This window comes from Muntiacus reevesi, chromosome 21 (assembly GCF_963930625.1).
Source record: "Muntiacus reevesi chromosome 21, mMunRee1.1, whole genome shotgun sequence".
In the NCBI taxonomy this organism is placed as follows: Eukaryota; Metazoa; Chordata; class Mammalia; order Artiodactyla; family Cervidae; genus Muntiacus; species Muntiacus reevesi.
This window is the reverse complement of record NC_089269.1, coordinates 27,143,609-27,163,069: the sequence shown is the minus strand read 5'-3', so window position 1 is coordinate 27,163,069 and position 19,461 is coordinate 27,143,609. Positions and strand designations below refer to the sequence as shown.

Genomic DNA, 19,461 nt, shown 5'->3' with positions numbered 1-19,461 from the left:
TGACTCCTTCCCTCCTACTCTCCTGGATTTCAGTCCATCCTTCGCATGCACTTCTGCGGATGCCATTCTCTCTGGTTATGATCCCCTTTCCCCGCTGTATCTTTCAAAATTTTACAGTTAATTTTACTACAAGGTCCTATCCCATCTTCTCTTCCTCTATGAAAACCTACTTCCTTTTCCTTAGAAGGCTCTCAGGCACCCTCTCTGTTCCCATAGTCACTGTCAACGTATTATTGCTAAATTGAAATGTGACTGTTTTGAAAGTTTTGTTTACTTACGTCTCTCATTGACTGTGAGCTATAGAAGGCAGGACTTTGTATTTTTTAATTTATTTTCATATTCCTGGACTTCAATAAATAACTTCTAGTTGAGTACTTTTTTTGGGTGCAACATATACCATTTGTGTTCCTGGATCTTTTTCTTGTGTTTATATTCTTATGCATATATTAACATTTTATATTGAAAATTACTATTTGGGGTTACAGAGGAGAATTGTGACAATGTAAAAAACTGGGTTTAGAAAAAAAATCAGGCTTGAGTTCAGATTTCAACTCCACCACTTGTTTAGCAATGCAATCTTGAACAAGTGATGTAAATCCTAGGCTTCAATTTAATTCTAAACAACTGGAAAAATAATAGTTACGCTGAAGACTTCACATACATATGTGTATCTAAAGAAAAGGAAAAGGAAAGTGAAGTTGCTCAGTTGTGTCCGACTCTTTGCAACCCCAGGGGGACTGTAGCCCGCCAGGCCCCTCTGTCCACGGGATTCTCCGGGCAAGAATGCGGGAGTGGGCTGCCATTGCCTGCTCCAGGGGACCTTCCTGACTCGGGGACCGAGCCTGGGCCTCTCACACCGCAGGCAGGCTCTTTACCTTCTGAACCACAAGTTTGAAGGTAAATTTCATCATGATATGTCAAGTGCATTGAATATATAGTGGCTCAATCTTCTGGAAAAATTATTATCATCATTAAGGAAGATTTTATGAATGGAGAGCTGTTTTGCTTTATCAATTTCGTATATGTAAAAGAGATGAAGTCTTGTTCTGAGAACATTAAATTTTAAAAACAATACATTCCTTAGAGAGTCCAAGATTTATAAGTGTAATAAGATGTTAACAGACCCTGAAGATAGGAAAATTGTGCATCAAGATATATTCATTCAATCTTTAAACAGAGAAGATCTATTTTTTATAAACAGGACTTGACTTTTAGTATACATATTAGTGTAAGCACACCAAAGCAGAAAATGTTTGACAATACAATTGTGAATGATACAAATCTACTAAAAAAAGACCCAAACCAACAAATACCACCGGCAAAGTATTTTTATAGCTTGTTTCCTCAGCATTTTACTATTATTATTGCTTTTGGTTCTCAGATGGGTCTGGTCTTTCAAAAATATGGCATATAATCAAGTTATATGTATCTGAATGCATATATTATATGTATCTTATAATGCATATATACATATAGCATATATGCATATAAATTCATGTATATATGTACATCTGGAGGCTTACCAGGTGGCACTAATGGCGAAGAATCCACCTGCCATTGCATGAGACATGAGATGGGTTTGATCCCTGGGTCAGGAGTATCCCATGGAGGAGGGCATGGCAATCCACTTCAGAATTCTTGCCTGGAGAATCCCATGGACAGAGAAGCCTGGTGGGCTACAGTCCATAGGGTCTCAAAGAGTCAGACAAGACTGAAGCAACTTAGCATGCATGCACACACACATGTACATTTTGAACATATTGCAGATTAAATTACTAACAAATAATCATGTTGAGAAAAAATGAAGTCATTTGTATTAGCTTACTGATATAGGAATTTTATTTCTATTGCATCTCATGCCTTCATGATTACAACCTTAAATTTAGTGACACTTTATACATCATTAACTGCTCTTAAGAAAGTTTTATAAACCTATTTCTATCAACTATTCAGCTACCTCAAGCTTCAGTATCTTTGTTCAATACAATTAAAGCCAATAGGGTTTCTGTCTAAAGGTTCAAGCCTCTTTGTATGGAGAAAAATCAGTACAACTTTTCATGTATCTTGTGCTTCAAGCTGTATAAAAAGATCTATGCATCCTTCCAGATTTAAAAAAAGGCATATGACTGAAATTGCAGAATATTGTAAGACACTTTTTTCTCCAAATGTAAAAACACTGAAAATATATCCAATAGATAAAAGTTTAACACTAGCTTTGTAGCTTATTTTAAGAAGTCAGAACAGAAAAGACAATATTGATTTTTGAAGTAGAAGTATATATATATATATATATATATATATATATATATATATATAAAAGAAGTATATAGATTTTCACTTAACTTGCCTCACACACAAATACAGAAAACTGTAATTCTTTAACTTTATTGGCTTTAATTGTTTCCTACACAAATGAAACTTTTTATTATAAATCTGAATTGAATGCATATCCAAAATACCTTTCTATTAACTATCTTAGTAGTAAATGTATTCTATTCTACATGCCTCCATTACCTCGATAATTTTTAGAAGTTAGAAAAGAAAATAGTGCATTTGATTCACTGAAAACATTTTAACCAGCAACAGAAATTTTGCCTATATCATAAAAAGTCAAAAAAATATAGCTAGACTCTTTCTGGCATTGAATTGATTAAGTATTGAAAAAAAAATGGAAATAATGTTAATGACATTATTATGTAAGTCTACAAAAGGAGCTTCACAAACATTTAAATTCAAAGCCTTTGCTAAGCACATCAGCTGATGTACTAATTACTTCAATTTAATCATATTCAGGGGCTTCCCAGGTGTCTCAGTGATAAAGAATCTGTCTGCCAATGCAGGAGACACATGACACTTGGTTTCAATCCCTGGGTTGGGAAGATCCCCTGGAGGAGTAAATGGCCACACACTCCAGTATTCTCGCCTGAGAAATCCCATAAATGGAGAAGCCTGGTGGGCTACAGTCCATGGGGTCACAAAGAGCTGGACAGGACTTACGACTGAGCAAGTACATACCCACATAACCATCGTCAGGAAAATTACTAGAATGTGCCATTGAATCTTTTACCATGGAAAGCAGAGCTACTTATTTATCATCATGTTAGTTAAAATTGTTTGACCCAGTGCCTTTTTGTGAAGAGAGTACAGAATAGTAAAAACAGATTTCTCAATGAGTCTAAGGATGGCCTGATGATAAATGAGGGTTCTATTTAAACCCAAACTGGATGTTGTAATCATAGTTTGTTTTGGCTTAGCAGGTATATCTATATCCCCAAATTATTTTTAAAATTACTTGTCATTCTTAAACAGAATAAAATCAGTATGTGAAGATATAATATAGAAGTAGATTTAAGAATTCTCTGTTCACTTTGTGTGGGTATGGGTATATGTGTGTATGTGTGTGTGTGCGTGTTAAACCTTCCACTCACCCAGAATTCTTCCCTCTCCTTTTCTTTTTATTGCACTGTTTTGGGTTTAATTCATAGTATCCTTGTGGTACAAGTCAGTTTGCCAATACAACTTTATTTAGAATATTTCTCCTATTGCAGAGAAGAAGGTACCCAGTGTAACTTGAGAATTATCCATTTTACCCAATACATCCTGAAACAAACTCATAGATCATAATAGAAAGAAACATTGAAAATCAAACAGAGTCAATCTACACCACTGAAAATTATATATCAATAAAAGTAGATGATTTAAAAAAAAATCAACATTCTGTTTTCATCATTTGCAGACTAAGAGGCAAGCTGAGAATAAGCAGGATTAATCAGAGCTGAGTCAACCTCATCTTTAGAAAATGGGAAGATAACCCCTTTCAGAAATAAAATCTCTCAAGTTGTCAAAATATTTTATTTTTTACTACTAAGGAAACTTTGGGTTATACACATTGACAGTCTTCACTTTCACATTAAAGTGTAAATATTCATAGGAAGTAGTGATATGTTAAATTGTTATCACACTTTCAGGAAGTGTGAAATCTCAAAAGACAGCTTTAGGGTGTTATAAGGCCTACATTCAAATCCTGATGATGTGACTTATAGACAAATAGATGTGAGCAGGTCATTCCTCCTAGGTGAGCCTCCATTTTCTCAACTTATGTATGTAGTAAGAGTACTTGGCTCATCAAATCTCTTGGCTCAAATGATATGTTACATGGTCATTTGACTTATGACCATAAACAGGCATATTGGAAAGTATTGTAAATAGGCAATAAGAAAGTATTGGATGATTTAGCATTAGCATTTCTTATAATTAAATTTATTTATTTTTAATTGGAGGATAATTGCTTTACAATATTGTGTTGGCTCCTGCCAAACATCAACATCAATCTGCCATGGTTTCCATGCATATGTGTGTAGGGACCTCCACTGGATATTTCCTGAGACTTACTCTATGTTTTTTCATCAAAATGCTAATGCTATAGATGTAGCATAGCTACAGATAGCTATAGATAGCTACACTAGCTATAGATAGCTAATGCTAATCTATAGATGTAGAGTAGGTCTCAGGAAATATCCAGAGGAGATGCATACATACATATGCATGGACACCTGTGATTGGTTGAATTTCAGGGAAGCGTATAAAGGATAGGGATGAATGTGGGTGAGATGGAGAAGTACTGAAAATATTTTTTTCATAATTCTAACTGTCCTTATTAAAGTACACAAGTATGTCCACAAGAGTTCCCCTCCTTTTTGATTAGAATTTCACTGGGACATTCTATGTATAGAGATTTAGAAGAGTTTTGTTTCTGTAAAATTATGGTACCTAAGACATATCTTTATTAAGATTATTCTTGAATTTGCTTGTCTTACAGATGCCTCTAAAGGAATATTCTGGTAGATGGCTGCATGTGGTTCAAGAGACAGAGCCTACACTCCCACATTACATGGGAACCAGGTAAATGTTCTTCTCTTATTACTGTCATACTCTAAATAACAAAATTAAATATCTTTTAATTATAGAAGATATATTCAAATATATTGTACATGACCTGGAAGAAGGTGACTGAGACACTCTGTTCTCTGTTCTGGGTAAGCCTGAGATTTCCCTCCCTTACTCATGAACAAAATTATTCACTGACTCCACACCTAAACAACCATGTGAGGCTGGTTCATGTGGAACATGACTTGGACCTGGTTGGATCTCCTTGATCCACACTGTTATGAAGTTATTGCATATTCCATAAGCAAATCCAAATGATGCATTTGTTATTTTCTTATACATGCAGTCAGTAAATATTTGAGTGTTCACATGCCAGGTACTATTCTTTGAAAAGGAGACAAAGAAGTATGTTGCAAAAAGAGAAAGTCATGACTCTCATGGAGCCTACATTTGAATTTTCCTTTATCTCTTCATGAAGATATGCAGAATGTCCAAACATGGTGCTTTCCAAGACCACAGCCTCTGATGAAGGTGTAGCCTCAGGAGCAATGTTTTATCCTATGTATCATCCTCTAAGATCTGGTGGGAACTTGATCCAATGGAAACGAATCCACATTCTGGCCAATGACCTGTCCTGTGGAGATGTATTGAGTCTGATTTTTAATTTTTAAGAATATGAATTAAATGACTTCCTGAATGGTTCAGCTGTTAAGATTCCATGCTTCCACTACAGGGGGTGAAGATTTGATCCCTGATCAGGGAACTAAGACCCCAAATGCCACATGGCCAAAAAAACACCTCCCCAAAAAAGAAAAAAAAAATCAACCAAAAAACCTCTGCCTGCAGTGAAAAAGTTACATGACTCTGTAAATATACCCCAATTCAGTGAATTGTACAAGTAAAGCAAGTGAATTATATAGTAGGTAAATTATAACTCAATAAAAATTTCTTACAAATATGAATTAAATGTACAGAGACAATACAGAGAACACAAGACTGAAAGGAATGAAGTAAAGACAGGTTATGAAAGACAGTAGAGGTCATATTAGGAGAAAGTAGAAAAGGCAGAAAAGAACAAACCATGATACTAAGAGTAGAAGTTGGGGAAACCAGCTGATGGAGACATGCTCCTGAGACCCCTCGAACTGTCTGGATTCTAGAGCTAGGCTGCATTTGATGAAACCTTAATCATTTCATCTACTTCTTGACCATCCTGTGATCTCTACTATTCCCAAGAAGTATTCCTGAGAAGCCATGTGTGTGCATTTTTGTAATGAACTCTGAGTACTGGAAACATCTTGAGGTGAATTTCTTCATCTTGCAACAAATTAAGCAGCCTAAATTAACCAGAAGGCATATCTGCTAACAACACATATGATTCCTTCCTTCCATTGCCACTATGTACCCACTCACATTTTATTCACTTATTAAGATGTACATTTATGCTGACTCATAGGGAAAACAAAGTCCTAGGAAAAAACTCTCTAGCAAATGAACGATGCTTCATTGATAACACCAAACCTATTTTTAAAAAAATTTATTGGGGGTATAGTTTCTTTACAATATTGTGTTTTTTCTGCTGTATAGCAAAGTGAATCAACTATATATGCACATATATCCCTTCCCTCTTGGATCTCCATTCCCCCAGCTCATCCCACCCATCTAGGTCACCACAGAGCACCAAGTTGAGCTCCCTGTGCTATAAAGAAGAGAGAGGAAAGCAAATATTGTGCATTAACACATATATGTGGAATCTAGAGAAATAGTAAAGATGAATCTACTTGCAGGGCAGCAAGAGAGATGCAGATATAGGACACACTGGGGAAGCGGGGGGAATGAATTGGGAGATTGGGATTGATTGACATATATACACTATCATGTGTTAAACAGATAGCTAGTGGGACCTGCTCTATAGCATAGAAAGCAATTTTAATGACAATTTATTTCAATTGGTCTATTCAAGAGGCTATCAAAACTGTTCTATAAACAAGTTTCCTTTATATGGGATGTTCCTGGGTAGCTCAGCTGGTAAGGAATCCGGCTGCAAAGCAGGAGACCCCAGTTTGATTGCTGGGTTGGCAAGTTCCCCTGGAGAAGGAATAGGCTACCCACTCTAGCATTCTTGGGCTTCCCTGATGGTTCAGAAAGTAAAGAATCTGCCTGCAGTACAGGAGACCTGGGTTCGATCGCTGGGTTGGGAAGATTACCCTGGAGGAGGGCATGGCAGCCCACTCTAGTATTCTCGTCTGGAGAATCCCCAGGGACAGGGGAGCCTAGTGTGTTACAGTCCAAGGGGTCACACAGAGTCCGACACGACTAAGTGACTTAGCATCAACAGCAGTGCTGTGCTTAGTCACTCAGTTGTATCCAACTCTGTCTAACCCCGTAGATGGTAGCCCACCAGGCTCCTCTGTCCCTGGGATTCTCCAGGCAAGAATACTGGGGTGGGTTGCCATTTCCTTCTCCTTGCTGTATTCTACTCACTGCTGTTTCTGAAGCGGGTCTCTCAGGGAGTCTTCTCTGACCTTATCCAATTGACCTGATTTATTAAATTTCTCTTCTGCAAAGACCAGCTCCATCTCACTCATGTCATTGTTGAGAATGAAACAAACTTTAGATTTGTAGAATTCTGGGTCATCTGTTTCAAAGCACTTGTAATGCATACATTGTACTATGATTTGGGCCAAGAAAGCATGGGTGAAGCCAGCTTGGACCAACTGCTTGTAGGCTCCTTCTAGACAGGACTCATAGAGACACTTGCCCACCAGGCGCCCTGCAAACTCATACATCTTTAGGAGCAGATGAGCGGGGCAATTAGGGTTGGGGTACATTAGGGCTTGGTTGGTGTCACTGAATCGGGTGAAGAGCTGATTGGTGGTGTCAAACAGTGCTTTGCAGATGAACTCAAACTATTCCTGAAGAGGCCCTTCCCAGTCCAGAGCTTCTTCATTCTGAAAAACCACTTCAAAGTTCTTGCTCCAATCTGAGATGGAGAAATTCCCAGTGGCTTTCAGAGACGATTCCAACAAGGCTTGTCTTCTGACCTTAGGGTGACTTCAGAATGTGGCCTTTTCATATGTACCTGCCAAAGCTCTCGAAGGAAAAAGTTCACCTTGTCCTGAAAGGTCTTGGATCCTCCTATGTTCTTATGGAGGGAGCGGAGGAACGTGGCCGCTAAGATGTTCCTCTCCTTACAGATGAGCTCCACAGGAGGCTGAATGCCACCATCCACCACAAGGGTGAGCAGCTTATGGACAGGGTCTGGGCCAAGGTTTGAAAATTTGGTTCTGGGGCACATCCAGGAGGTGTAAAACCGCCAAGGAATGATTTTCTGGTAGAGCTCCTTCTCTGAGAATTGCTTTGGTGACATGTAGCAGTACACCTTCTTTGGTTTCTTCACCTTCTCAGGGATGGGACACTCAGACGGTGAGTCTTCATCTTCCTCCTCCAGAGCCGAGGAGGGCCGGCGCTGGGCAGGGCCCATGTGCATGGGCGGGAGGTGCCACGGCGTGCGGGTGAAGTTGGCAGCGTTATACAGATAAGCTTCAAAGTAAACGCTCACTCCTAACGTGGATACGTTGCGTTCAATGATATTCCTCTCATTCTCGCTTAGGACAATGATGTCAAATTCACCATTGTTGATTGGCTGGTTTTGGTATGAGATGCAGGCAGGGAAGCAGCTCCGAGAATGCAGGGTGAGCCGCAGGAACCCCTGGAAAGTCTGCCTGCTGGTTGGACGTCACTGACTTCTCAAATGAGACACCAGTACCTCTTCTTCTGGAGGACCAAGCTCATGAATGGACAGGCTGTAGTTGTGCTCATCTCTCAAGAACGTGCACAGCACAGTATCCTTTATATGACACTGAGAACAGAATTAACGAAAGCTATGACCAACCTAGACAGCATATTAAAAAGCAGAGACATTACTTTGCCAACAAAGGTCCGTCTAGTCAAGGCTATGGTTTTTCTGGTGGTCATGTATGGATGTAAGAGTTGGACTGTGAAGAAAGCTGAGCACTGAAAAATTGATGCTTTTGAACTGTGGTGTTGGAGAAGACTTTTGAGAATCCCTTGGACTGCAAGGAGATCCAACCAGTCCATCCTAAAGGAGATCAGTCCTGAGTGTTCATTGGAAGGACTGATGCTGAAGCTGAAGCTCCAATTGTTTGGCCACCTCATGGGAAGAGTTGACTCCTTGGAAAAGACCCTGATGCTGGGAGGGATTGGGGGCAGGAGGAGAAGGGGACAACAGAGGATGAGATGGCTGGATGGCATCACCAACTCGATAGACATGAGTTTGAGTGAACTCTGGGAGTTGGTGATGGACAGGTAGGCCTGGCGTGCTGCAATTCATGGGGTCACAAAGAGTCGGACACGACTGAGAGACTGAACTGAACTGAAGAACAGAATGGTAAAACATCTTAAATCTATGAAAGCTAGGAGAAATATTGAAAATGTCATGATAGTTCAAGACTTTGGATTCTTTTCAACTTGTTCCACAATAGTACAATGTAGCAGAAATAGAGGTGGAGAAGGCAGAAGCTGTTTAGAGATTCCAGATTTTCCCTGGTTGGCACCAAATAAATAGAAACACACACACACAGAAAATCCAAGAAAGATGTAAACTATTATGTAAGTCTACATAAAGCAAAAAGCTTGAAATAGAAACAGTAAAGACCATTACTCATAAAAGCATAGAATAAAAACAGCGTGGGACTCACACAAACACACACACATGTGCACATACACACTCAAGAGTTTCTAAAATTTGAGTGATGCAGGCCAGACCAGAAGACTGAGAGGTCATGTTCCTAGTCTCAGTTTGGTTAGAGAGAAAATTAAAAATAAAAATCTGGTTTCCACACTATTACTTGTTGATACACTCTGCTCTGCCCTGATAACTGTATATATTTTGTTCTCATGCCATACTGTAACTTCAGCCATTCTCAAAGAAAATTTTTAATCTTCACAGAAGTTTGAAAATCACTTGAGGAGTATTTACAGAAACCTGGGCAGAGTGCCCCTCTATTTTGCTGCTGCTGCTGCTGCTGCTAAGTCACTCCAGTCGTGTCCGACTCTGTGCGACCCCATAGACGGCAGCCCACCAGGATCCCCCGCCCCTGGGATTCTCCAGGCAAGAACACTGGAGTGGGTTGCCTTTTCCTTCTCCAAAGCATGAAAGTGAAAGTGAAGTCGCTCAGTCACGTCCGACCCTTAGTGACCCCATGGACTGCAGCCTACCAGGCTCCTCCATCCAAGGGATTTTCCAGGCAAAAGTGCTGGAGTGGGTTGCCATTGCCTTCTCCCTTTATTTTGCTACATTTATTTAATATCCAGAATGAATTAAGGAGGTAAATAGCTGTCACAGTTGATGCAATTTCAATCTAGGTATACTGTGCATTATATAAGCACATATTTGAACTTTCACTCTGAATGTTTTAAAAAATCAGTCAGGGTAAAAAATAGCACTGCATCAACACCTGATAAAAATGTGAAAGTAGGAGAGCAGATGTGATGCCTTTTTATGTACTGTGACTTAACATAAACAATATACATAATAGAATAAGCCCAGACCCTTTAGACACCAACACGACGATTACTTCTCTCCTTTCTTCATCTATTTCTATCAGGCCTATCTCCAAAAATGTGATAACAGCCATGTCTGTTGGAACCATTTTATTCTCTCTCTCTCTCTACAGTCAACTAAATGACAAGAAGGGTTTCCCTGGTGGCTCAGATGGTAAAGAATCTGCCTGAAATACAGGAGACCCAGGTTCGATCCCTGGGTTGGGAAGATTCCTTGGAGAAGGGAATAGCAACCCACTCCAGTATTCTTGCCTGAAGAATTCCATGGACAGAGGAGCCTGGTGGGCTACAGTCAATGGGGTCACAGAGTTGGACATGACTGAGCAACTAACACTTTCATTTTCGAAGGACACAAAAACCATAAATGAAGCTTGAGAAAGATTCTTTTTAAGTGGTTCTATACACACTGTCAAAAAATAGACCTTAATTTTTTCCCCAAAATAATTAATAAAAATATAACAACCAATAATCCTGAGCAACATAAAGGTTCCAAACTATTTAGTGTCTGTCAATAGTCATGAGGACTTTTATGTAATGTAATCTGCAAATAAAAATATAAAGTCTATTTTAATTATTCTATTATGTCCTTCTCCTTTTATATGATAAAAATGTCAGGTTCTATTTCTTTCTAACAGTAAATAGAATTTTGTTTGTGCATTGGAGTCTTTCAATGTCATTTCTTATTCTCAAAGACTGAAATTAATTTCCTTTATGATTTTCATTTTAGACCCTTTGCATTCAATCTAATGAGATGGTTGTATGGCATCACCAACTCAATGGACATGAGTTTGAGCAAACTCTGGGAGATGGTGAAGGACAGGGAAGCCTGGCTTGCTGCAGTCCATGGGGTCACAAAGAGTTGAACACAACTGAGTGACTAAACAACAACAATTCAATCTAAAACTTACATCAGTGTAAGGAAAACAATTTTCCTTTGGCAAAGGGATTGTGTAAATGCAGAAAAAATTGAGCAAATTGTGCATAAGAATAGTTATTGTATGCATATACTAATGACATTTTTTTCAAGTTCTTGGATGCTAAATTTTTCAGTTTATGTTCTGCACAAAATGCCTTAAGAACAAATTTTTAGAATTCTTTAATTTTTCTTTAGAGTGATGAACTCTATTATTCCTAATGTCTATTCTAACCAGTAAATGAAAAGACAGTAGGACATCATGTTTAGGGAAGGTAATCCAATGGCCAGATTTTCTAGGGTAGACTCTCAGCTCTACCACTTACTTGTAGGCTGACAACTTGGGCAAGTTATATAACATTTTTCAGATTTCTATTTTCTCACATTAAAATAAAGATAATAATAATGATATTATTATCCCTGTGAGGATGAAATGAATTAAAAATACATAAAATGCTTAGCATACTGCCTGTTGTCTGGAAGATGCTAAACAAGCACGCATTAAAACTGTCATTATGGCTGTAATTGCTGCCATTGTCATTATTATTAAGCATTACATAGTCTGATACATTTTTCTTGGAAATGCAAAATCAGTATGTTTAAATCATATGATCATTTCATTTGATATTAAACTTAGTCATCATAAGCCCAGCAGTTACACTCTTATTTACCCAAGAGAAAAGAAAACATAAGCCCACACAAAGACTGTATGTGAATACTGATATCACTTTCATTTATAACCACCTCAGTCAGGGAAAAAAAACAATAATCTGTTAAGTCATGACTAGACGAGAAAGTTGTGGCAGACCCACACAATGGAATAACACATCAAAAATTTAAAAAAGAATAACCACTGATGCAAGTAACACCATGAATGAATCTCAAAAGCATTACACTAAATGAAAGAATCCAGGAAGAAAGAAAGAGTTACTCATTATAAAATTTGACTTTATTGATGTTATAGAAAAGGTCAAAGTAAAGGGACAGAAATCCATCTGATTTAAGTTTACCAGGGAGATTGACTACAAAAGTACGGTGGTAATGGAACTATTCTGTCTTCATTCTGGTGATCATCACATTACTTTGTTTTTTAAAACTCATGGAAATATATGACTATAAAGAGTGACCTTTAGTGTATATAAATTCTACTTCAATAACCTGACATTGAGAAAACTAAGATCATGGCATCCGGTCCCATCACTTCATGGCAAATAAATGGGGAAAAAGTGGAAACAGTTGCAGTGGCTGACTTTATTTTTCTGGGCTCCAGAATCACTGCAGATGGTGATTGCAGTCATGAAATTAAAAGACGTTTGCTCCTTGGAAGGAAAGTTATACCAATCTAGACAGCATGTTAAAGAGCAGAGACATTACTTTGCCAACAAAGATCCATCTAGTCAAAGCTATGGTTTTTGCAGTGGTCATGTATGAATGTGAGAGTTGAACTATAAAGAAAGCTGAGTGCCGAAGAATTGATGCTTTTGAACTGTGGTGCTGGAGAAGACTCCTGAGAGTCCCCTGGACTGCAAGGAGATCCAACCAGTTCATCCTAAAGGAGATCAGTCCTGGGTGTTCATTGGAGGGACTGATGTTAAAGCTGAAACTCCAATACTTTGGCCACCTGATGTGGAGAGCTGACTCATTTGAAAAGATCCTGATGCTGGGAAAGATTGAGGGCAGGAGGAGAAGGGGATGACAGAGGATGAGATGGTTGGATGGCATCACCAACACAATGGACATGGGTTTGGGTGAACTCCGGGAGTTGGTGATGGACAGAGAGGCCTGGCGTGCTGAGGTTAATGGGGTCGCAAAGAGTCGGACACGACTGAGTGACTGAACTGAACCAAACTGAACCTGACATCAAAAAATGAAAACAGGAATATATACATGCCAAGTTACTACATAAAGTAATGAGGAAATATTAATGTTGTCTTCTGAGGGCCTATATACACTCCCATAAGCTAAAACCTAGGCAATGACTGGAGACTTTGGTTCACCCTAAACATAATGTCACAAACTAGTTATATTCACAAAGTTTATGGTTATGCCTATGATGTTGCTTCCTGAGCCAGGATATAAAGCTAGACCTGTTCAAAGTCTAAGTTCATCACAGTCCTCGGGCTCTTGTGAACAGAGAATTTGACTCATGAGAGAGAATCCTGAAAGCTACAAAGTCTATTCTAATTTACAGTCATTGATAGAAGTCGATTCAGCAGCTTGAAGGGATAAAAGAATCAGGGTTGATGAGCATTCAGCTAAGAAAGCAAGCTCCTTGTACCAAATTATGAAACAGCCTATTAGCACTGAATTCATGAACTATGCAGTTTGGAGTCAGAAAATTTTGTTGGCAACATCCCAATAAATATTGCAGTGGCAATTAAAAAATAAGCACTTTTGGGGTCAAATACTTCTCTGAACTGGCTATCCATATAGCATCAATTCTTATTGAATTGTGTCTGTTAGCTTCGCTACTTTTTACTTAGAAATCTTTTTTTGCAAGCATTTAGCAAACTATATAGCATTCTTTCGATTTATTTTGCTCTTATCTCATTTTTCTGGTTAAACAAAAAATACGAATGATTATTTCATTATTGTTATTACATGCCAGATGCTCCTGTAATTGCTTTTGTAGACTTTCTGAAATGGTATATTTTTCTTTCTTCTTTCTCATTTTCCCCCCTTTATTCTTTTTTTCCCCTTGTTACTTCCTTATTGGCATTTGATATTTACAATTAGTCAAAATTTGATTTGTGATACAATTTTTAAATTAATAATTATAATTTTTATGGATTAAAAATGTTCTATAAGATTACAAAAGTAAAAAAAATTGAATAACTCATTAAAAGACTATAGGTCATGAAGCTTTCAAAAATTGATCTCAAATTATCTTCATCATTCTATTATGTATAATGTTTTGGTTTACATATATATGTATACATATATACATAGAATCAGTGTGCTGGACACTGGAAATTAACAGGACATTATAAATCAACTACATTTTGCTACCATTTATGTATTTGTTCAACGTTTATCCATAGTGAGTATGATGCTTTGGAAAGATCATTATCAAAAGGTATCTAGAATTTCTCATGGCTAATTCAAGGATGTATAATTCAAACTAAAATATATTTTAAAAAGTAAGCTCATTTGTCATTAAAAAGGAAAATATTTATTTGTACAGTTTATAAAATTTCAATATTAGCACCTCTCTAATGTTTTATGTTTTATCTTTATCTTAATAATATCAAGATTATATAATATTTGTTTACCAAATTGCATATAGATACTCCAAGTTCTCTCCATTTTATTCCCTGTGACTATATAAATATTTTTATGTGTTCTGTGTGAAATGGGTTGAGATAACTTTGTCAAAAGAGTAGGAAATATACTTCAGAACATTTAACTATCTGAAGGGATTTCACACCTAAATGGACATTAAACTATCCTACTAATTTGATAATTTTCTATTCTGAAAAATATTTCATATTCTTAGTACACAGTCCTAATCTTGATACAATTAAAAATATGTTAGGAAATAAAATAGTTGATGTGAGAAAACCATGACAACTATTTTGAATTACTCAATTCTATTGCAGAGAATTGTTGGCTGCTTACTAATGACTGCCTCTAGCTCCAATCACAGTCTGAGTAAGATAAACAAGGACATACTTGTTCAATGTCCATCTCCGAAAATATTTTTCTCTCCAAAAATTTTCTAATTACTGCTACACTACTTACTGAACCATGTACTTTTTAAAAAAATGAATGCTAAAATATTTATGATGAACCAGGGTTCATTAATGGCATTCTGATTGATTAAGTATTATCAACACATGTATAATTTAATAGGCTATACATTATTACACTGGCTTTGAAATGCAGAGAATAAGCACTCTCTTTGATATCAAATCTAAAATTTTTCCTAAAAGTTAATATATTCTAAAAATAATAAAATAAAACCATTACAGTAATATTTTTTTATTATCTTTAAAAGTGTTTTGACTGCTGGGTCGTATGGTAGCCTGATTCCTCCAGTTTTGTTTTTCTTTTTCAATATCACTTTGACTATTTGTGCTCTTTTTTGTTTTGATTAAAATGGCAGATTTTTTGTTCTAATTCTGTGAAAAATACCATTGGAAATTTGATAGAGATTGCATTGAATCTGTAGATTGCTTTTGGTAGTAAAGTCATTTTACAATACTGATTCTTCCAAGAGCATGGTATATCTCTTCATCTGTTTGTGTCATCTTTGATTTCTTTCTCCACTGTCCTAGTTTTCTGGATATAGGTCTTTTGTCTCCCTAGCTAGGTTTATTCTGAGGTATATTGTGCTATTTGTTGTGATGGTAAATGGGATTATTTCCTTAATTTCTCTCACTCCTAGACATATACTCAGAAAACCATAATTCAAAAGGAGGCATGCACTCTGGTGTTTACTGCAGCACTATTTACAATAGCCATGCATGGAAGCAACCTAAATGTCCTTTGACAGAGGAATGGATAAAGGTATGGTACATATATAAAACAAAATATTTGTTGTTGTTTTGTTGCTAAGTCATGTCCAACTCTTTGTGACCCCATGGACTGTAGCCTTCCAGATTCTTCTGTTCATGGAATTTTCCAGGCAAGAATACTGGGGTGGTTGCCATTTCCTTCTCCAGGGGATCTTCCCAACCCTGGGATCGAACCTGCATCTCCTGAATTGTCAGGTGGATTCTTTACTGCTGAGCTACCAGGGAAGCCAACAATGGAATATTACTCACCCATGAAAAGGAAAAGTGCCATTTGCAGAGACAGGGATGAACCTAGAGACTGTCATACAGAATGAAGTCAGAAAGAGAAAAACAAATATAATATCGCCTATATGTGGAATCTACTAAAATGGTACAGATGAACTTATTGGCAAAGCAGAAATAGATTTGCAGATGAATAGAGAAAAAAGTTATGATTACTAAGAGGGAAGGAATGAGTGGGGAAAACTGGGAGATTGAGACTGACATAGATACCCTACTGTGTATAAAACTAATTAGTTTCATAGATAACTAATGAAAACCTATAGTTTAGCATAGGGAACTCTACTGAATGATCTGTGGTGATCTAAATGGGAAGAAAATTTTTAAAAAATGGACATATGTATACGTATAATTGCTTCACTTTGTTGTATAGCAGAAATTATCACAACATTGTAAAGCAACTATATTCTGAGAAAACTTAATTAAAAATGTCAATGGAACAATTTTCTAGACCTAACTCTATTTCAAAGATCTCAATAAATTATAGTTAAGAAAAAAATAATATTTTGAGTCATACATATACTTTTTTCCTGTTAAAATCTGGAATACCTCCTATTAATTTGGATGAGAGTGGCAGACACATTCTTATTCAAGTTTATTCTTCTCTTTTATTTAGATACAAAAAATAATTTTTATAGCACTTGAGGTGAAATCCACTTAGGAATGACAATATACACACAGAATTATAGTAACCACTGACACTATTGAGTCTCTAGAAGGAACAATAATAATTTAACCTGTGTAAAATACTGCCCACATTGGATAAAGGAATTTGATTTAAAGCATCTTACAATACTATTTTTTAAAGAAAATTCTGGCTTCCTGACACTACGAATATCTTCTTAAATGGAACAAACTTCCTGTTAAGCTTGTATCAGAGGGTGGCCCTTCTTTTGAGAGCTCCTAAGTAGGCCAAGAGTAGAGTGAATGTAAGATAATTGAACTCTCCTTGACATAACTTTTACTACTTTCCTGAGCTTATTTCTATAAGGGGAGGAGATTCCTCCTTAAAATACTACTTTTAAAAAGCTGATTAATTCTAAAGTCTGAACCCTAGAGAAAGGGAAGAACTATTGTGCAAATCAGAACTCATGGTGAATTCAAACCACTGTAGAGGTAAAACTTGACGTGAAAGTTAAAAAAATCTGTATTTCAGGAAAACACATTGGACCTTTATAAAGAAAAGATAACAACTTCTCAGTTTAAAAAAAAAAAACACACGCAAAAAAACTACTTTTAATAGTCTCCTGTAGATGATGATTTCATTTGAACTAAGTCTTAATGATATGTGCTAATGAATAAGGTGCCATTTTAAAAATATTAAATGGAACAAATGAGCTATGGTTAGCTTGCATTTAGGAAACTATTATCCTTCAAAGCAATTATATATTTCTACAACAATGGGCAAATCATTTTATTTTTAGTCTACCAATCTATACTATGTTTGGTTTGTACTTTTTGATGAAAATTAACATTTTATATTAAAAATTACAATTCCCCTTTGCCAGGGAATTATATTTTCTATAAAATTTCAACATGGATAGCTGCAGTGTCTTCAGTGTTTCATTTCAATGTATTTATATCCAGTGTTTATTCCCAAGGAACTAGAAGACTTAGTCAACCCAATGTTATTTATTTATTTTGCTTTGATCTGTAGGTTGTCATGTAAACTAAGCAGCAGATTTCTTTCTCACTTACATATGGGCTTGCTGACTGACAGAGCTCTCAGATTTCTTTGTGGCTAAGAAAAGTTATTTTTGATACAGTGCGAGATATTTTAAAAGAGTGTTTGAAGTGTTAAAGCAGATATCTGGGCCAACAAAAATGAAGATCATGTTCTTAATTTTGATCATTCCAAAAACTTCAGGCTGAGTTTCCTGGTATCAGAAGAATCACTGTGAAAAGTCAGGATAGTTATAAAAAGATGGCTTTAGCATTTGGGGTTATAAAAGTAGCTTTAAAATTTAAAACTTTATCTCATGCCCTTAGTGTGATTTTTAGTGTTTATTTTTCTCTCTTTTTAGACATATTGGTATCACCTTTTTTGTCTTGTACCCTAATTTTCTGATTAATAAACTCAGGTAAATCTCTGAGTTTTCTTATTCTAGATTCTGGATGTGTCTTAGTATAAAGATACTAATTTTGTGCATTTAAAGTATGCATTATAATGATTAATCTACATGTCATCACTAATCTCTAAATCATAACACTGGCACAGACTGCTCCATTCATGTTAGCTACTGCTCATAAAAGTCAAAGTGGAATCAGATTGATCAGACTGAGAAGCAAAGAAAGCTGATATACTTTATAACAGATATGAATAAAAGGTCATCAGCTTTATTCAATTTATCAGGAAAGAAAGACCAGATGAGAGACTGAGATAAATGACAAGCCAGGGGTCAATGACCTGTTAATACTGCCCAAGGTAATATAAAAAGCCAACATCTACATAGGTAACAGTTTCTGGTCCTTCCTCCTTCTCTCCCTCCTTCTCTTCCCCTTTCTCTCTTTCCCTTCTCTCCTTTCCATTCACTATTGCTGACAAAAAGTAGCATAAGAATTATCAAAGCTGATATCAATTATCAAAGGATAATTGATAATTGTCAATTATCCTATGACTTACAAAGTATATTCCCTGTTGGAATTTATACATAAGTTAATCAAAATAAATTTGCAAGAATGTTCATAAGATGCTAGATTGCTAACAGGCCCAAACTAACATATATATGGAGTACATCATGCAAATGTGGGGCTGGATGAATCACAAGCTAAAATCAAGATTTTTGGGAGAAATTTCAACAACCTCAGATATGCAAATGATACCACTCTAATGGCAGAAAGCAAAGAGGAACTAAAGAGCCTCGATGACTGTGAATAAGGAGAGTGAAAAGCTGGCTCAACATTCAAAAAATTAAGATTATGGCATCCAGTCCCATCACTTCATGATAAATAGATGGGGAAAAAGTGGAAGCAGTGACAGATATTCTTTTCTTGGGCCCCAAAATCACTGCAGACAGTGACTGTAGTCACAAAATTAAAAGACACTTGCTCCTTGGAAGAAAAGCTATGACAAATCTAGACAGTGAATTAAAAAACAGAGACTTGACTTTGCCAACAAAGGTTCAAATAGTCAAAGCTATGGTTTTTCCAAGTAGTCATGTATGGATGTAAGAGTTGGACCATAAAGAAGGCTGAGAGGTGAAGAATTGATGCTTTTGAATTGTGGTGCTGGAGAAGACTCTTGAGAGTCCCTTGAACTGCAAGGAGATCAAACCAGTC

At 36.6% G+C, this 19,461-nt stretch overlaps 1 pseudogene; it reads right to left on the bottom strand.

Annotated features, from left to right (window-relative positions):
- Positions 1 to 7,367: 7,367 nt before the first annotated feature.
- Positions 7,368 to 15,073, bottom strand: LOC136152335 (apoptosis-resistant E3 ubiquitin protein ligase 1 pseudogene; annotated as a pseudogene).
- Between the last annotated feature and the right edge of the window lie 4,388 nt (positions 15,074 to 19,461).